The following is a 5,170-nucleotide window of genomic DNA, read 5'->3' as shown; positions in this document are numbered from 1 at the left end:
TTCATGAAAAATGTCAGACAAAATTTCAAACTTTTTAGGTACAATGGGTGTATCAAATGATAAAGTAGAACCGGAATCAAGTAAGGCATATACATCAATAGAGAAGACTTTCAACATACCGGTCACCATGTCGGGAGAAGTCTCTTGCTCACCCCCCAGATTAGAGAGCATAGAAGCGGTTCTTCTTTGGATCATCTCTAGAACCAATTGATTGAGCTTGACCACTACCCTTATATTGACCCCTCATATTAGGGCAATCTTTACTTTGTGCCCGATTTTACCACAACCAAAGCAATTGACTGTCCCTTTAAGGCAATCACCATAGTCCTTCTTGCCACACTTTTAACAAGTTGGCTTCTTGGTTGGTGAATTAGTACCTCTTCCCTTCTTGAACATAGGGTTGTACACCCTATAACAACGAGAGTTTTGGAACTTTGATGGAGCTTGACTTGAAACGGCCTTCTGAAACCTAGGCTTGTCTTGTAATTCAAGCATATCCTTTGAATAAATTCCATCAAAAGGTCTTGCCCTCTTAGCATCTCTAATCTTCCTCCTAGACCTTGCATCTTCAACATGTTTGGCATGAACCATATGACCAAAATGTTCAGATTATCATGCAACATAGCCGAATGACACTCCTATTGCAAATTATCCGACACCCCCGTCACAAAGCAACTCATTTATCTCAAGGATTGGAACCAAACAAGGAGCATATTTCAAAATTTTAGTGAATTTTAAAGAGTACTCGTGAACATTCATGCCTCCTTGGCAAAGATTGATGAACTCCACCACTTTTGCCTCCTCATCTCCCTAGGAAAGAACCGATCAACAAAAGCCTTCTTGAAGATCTCCCAAGTCAAAGGACCACCTCTCAAGGGCTTATCCCTCCATTGCACAAACCATGCTTGAGACACGTCCTTTAGTTGATAAGTAGACAACTCGACCTTCTCACTCGTGGACAACCCCATTTCCCAAAGTATCTTATAGACTTCATCGATGAATTCTTGGGGGTCTTCCTCAACCCTAGACCTTTATAAGGTAGGAGGTTCATTCAAGTGAAGTGCCTTAGACGGGAAGCCATAATAGTGACTTGTTGATGAAGACAGGGCATAATCTTGTGGTTAGATTGAGCCTTCATAGCTTGGTCTTGAACCATGGTTGCTTTTGCTTGACTGGTGATACCTTGGGCCATTTGAAGAAGGGCGGTTCTTATAGTCTCATCCATCAAAAGAGGAGTATTAACCATTGCATTCTCCATATTAGCATCTTCTTCAAGTGGAGGAACTTGATCACCATGGGGAGCAGCTCCCACATTGGCAATTTCTTCTTCAAGTCTTCGTGCCGCATTCCTTCTAGTGTTTATTCTTCTTATAAGAACCACAATAGGATTAAATGCAAAAGCACACCATAAGTATACTCTAATGGCACGAGATAACATTTCCAAGAAAGAGATCGATTCCTAGGCTTCGCATAGAATTCTATTCATATGTGTGGTGCGCTTCACAATTATGAATAAAAACCTACATAGACATGGTAAGAGAGAGACAGAACTCAACGATATTCAACCTCATACTCTGATACCAAGTTTGTCACATCTCTGTTTACCCCATAGACGTAACCGGCATCATCGTCATCTTTAAGGACTACGATTAGCCTCTTAGTCACATGTCATCACACTCATAGGTTGAAATTGCAGAAAAATGAGAACTTTTCATTATATCTACTTGTATTTTTACATAGGCCTCTACATACACATAATATATATGTATAGAGTAGACATAGACCTTTCGTATATGAAGGTTACATAGACTTCTACTTTTATTGCACATACATATATATAAGATATAAGATAGTTTCGAAGATTGGCTGATCTCATACCATCTAAATGATCACAACAATTTGGGCATAACCCTACATCAAATGTAAGAAGCCACATATAGGATTATACAAGTCGTAGACAAATGAAAGTGAAACGAACAGAAAAGTCTTAGAGAACAAAAGCAACTTTCTAAGAAGATATTGGCATCGCCCTCGAAAAGTGAGGACCTACCCACTTGGATGATAGAGAATATCCAAGACTTCTTCAAGTCATCTCAAATTAGCCTTCAACGACTGGAACCTAAAATGTTTGTGAAAAAGGATGAAAATGGGGTTAGTACATAACATTTACTAAGTATGAGACCACATGCACATATTAGAGCAAAACATGCTAAAAAGGGACATTTAGTAAAAACATGCCATTTTGACTTTTGAAAGTCTAATGCAAAATCAGGCAAGTCATACCAATCTACCAAACATGTTTACAAACTCAAACAAGTAATATCTATCCTAACATACTTGAACGCATGATTTACTACAAACCTATCATGAAGGAATAACATCACAAGCATGAATAATATTTAATCATATCATGAGAAACAAGACATCTACTCATGAATTCTTATCAAGTAAATAAGTGCAATGACCAAGAACATCACCATAAAATTACCCAATCAAGTAGCCTCAACAAGAAAACATAACCAATGTCCAACTCCACATAATATAACATTTAGATATACATTTCATCTTACTTTAACAATAAAACCCATTACATACTCATAAGTGAACTAATCAACATATGGTATCAACAATATGCAAGTTCATCATATATATATATATCATATATCATCACAAAATAAACATATATAAGAAGATTCTCCTAAGACTCTCCTCAAGGAAATGTGTTGGTAGAGGACCATACCCCTACCTTGACTAAGCTAGACCCCTTAGGTTATCCTAGTTAGAGTTCAATCTTTTAATACATATTACCTTTTTGGGAACATCTTGTCCTAACCTACATATACCAGATGAGCTAGTATGGAATCCGGTGTCATAAAAACCTACACCAAAAGAAGGCGGACTACATGCTAAGGTAGTACCAAAACATAAAATATAGCAACCATGTGGATCCACTAGCTAGTATTCATATGGGGGAGACATAGTTCAATAACTAGGAGATAGAGTTGGACCCTCTTAATGGTCCATGCATTGTAGTCTCCAATCTCAAGAGTACTTTAGTGCTTCTACCTTCCCTATGTGAGAAGGGACGCTCATCAATCTAGTTCACTTGGGTCTAAGCTAGAGACCCTTTTTGAAATATCTTTAAGCCTTTAATTATCAATCATAGTTTAGTTTAGGTCAAAGGATATATCTCTTGTATATTCATCAGCATTAATAGCTCAATAAGAATTGCATGAGTATAGTGTTTTTATCACAATTTATATAAACGAGTTTAACACATTTAGCATTTTATAGCATGGCAAGGCTCATTGATAGTCATCACCATTCTTATATAACATACACCTTAATCAACCTCACATCATAGTCAAGAAATTTCAATTCAACATCATACCATCCTATCAATCCATATACAAGGCATACTACAATATAACATTATTACTTAACCACAATTAATCACAAGTGGAAGTAAAGATAGTGATTCTATGACTTACCAAGTCTTCCTTATAGTTCATCATTTAGACCTTACCATAAAACCTCAATACAATCCAATTAATATATTCAACATCATAATTCAATATTCAACATGATAAAAAGCCTAGAATAAACACTATAGCAAAATTCAATACTAGATGGTGACTTAAAATAAGATTCGTAGGTCAATTCACCTCATAACCTAGGTCATCATCCCAAGACTAGTATGAAAGACTATAATTCATTCCAGTTTGTTAATGATTATTGTAAAAGCATCATCTAATAGTGATTTAACCCAAAATAAAGTTAATTGAATCAATCACAACCCAATTTACATCAAGATCAAACTTAGGTTTAAAGGTTAAGGATCATAATCTTCAAATTGAACCAAATATCACAATTGATCATATTAAAGTTATAATACATGTTAAAATATCAATTATATCCTAAATAACAAATAAAAAACTCAGTTCATAACATCAAATTTGTAATTGAGTGAAACCCACTTGAAAACCCAACTTTTGAAATCCATTTTGAAGGAACCCTTTGAGGAAAGAGTCTCAAAGGTGAACTGGATCACATACTGCAACGTTTGATGAATATTTGATGGTGAAATCTTTCCTTTATAGCCCCCAAATCCCTTCCCTAGCTAGTCTTCAATGGTGTCTTCAATAGAGAGAGAGAAAGAAGAGAGAAGAAAGAGAGTTTCTTTTTGTGAATTATGTTTTATATTAGTTAGGGTTGGGGTCTTTATATGGGAGGTTAAATTAGTTAATTAATCTTTCATTAATCCCTAAATTACCCCTAAACCACTTAATTTATTAAACGAGCCAACATTTAAAACATGCAGGAAACATAACCCTCACAAACGGAACCCCGTGGATGGGCTGTCTGTGAGTCGAAGGTTGGTCTATCCCTCTGTCCTAGACAACCGTCGTCTTGGTCAGAGACTGGTGCAGGCGGAGGGTTCCTCCATTTTTTCTAAGTGTTGGTTGATGGTTGTCAATGACGTCCCCATTGATCCATTCATGGATTATGGCCTGAATCTCGTCGATGCGCACTGCCTAGACAGTGTTGACATTAACTTGCAAAGGTCCTCCTCAAGGGCACTTGATTGGTCCTTGGGGAGTCATACCAGAACGTTTAAACAAAAAAATCAGCTTAAACACACGTTATACACACTTCCACCTAATTTCATGGATTTCCGACTACTAAAAGCCAGTCAAATAAGTCAAAGCATGCTAGTCCCCTTAGAACTACTTTCCGAATGTCATGGATGTTCGTGGACGTTTTGGTTCTTAAACTTCCTAAATGACTTATATTCATTAAAATAGGTCCTAAAACAGATCTTAAACCCTATGACACCTATGTTCATCTTTAAGACTCGTCTTGGATTTTCGATGTGTTACACTTACCTCTCTTGTTCTTGTATTATTCTCTATCTCTTAGATTTTCCTCCTCTACCTGATGAACATATATGATCTACCTAGAAATGTCAAGGTCCCCAATAATCATTTGTTTCTCGGTCCACTTCATTGAAAAGTGACCCAATCTAGAAACAAGAAAAATCATTTTACCCCTCGTTTGCTAAACAATTTTTGGAGCATAACAAGTTAATTGGGTGAATTTCAACCCATAGTCATGCACACTTAGAAAATCCTTCTTAAGTGTAAGGTATTGACGTACCTTGTCCTCTCTC

This window comes from Solanum lycopersicum, chromosome 1 (assembly GCF_036512215.1).
Source record: "Solanum lycopersicum chromosome 1, SLM_r2.1".
NCBI lineage: Eukaryota > Viridiplantae > Streptophyta > Magnoliopsida > Solanales > Solanaceae > Solanum > Solanum lycopersicum.
Note: the sequence above shows the minus strand (reverse complement) of the source record.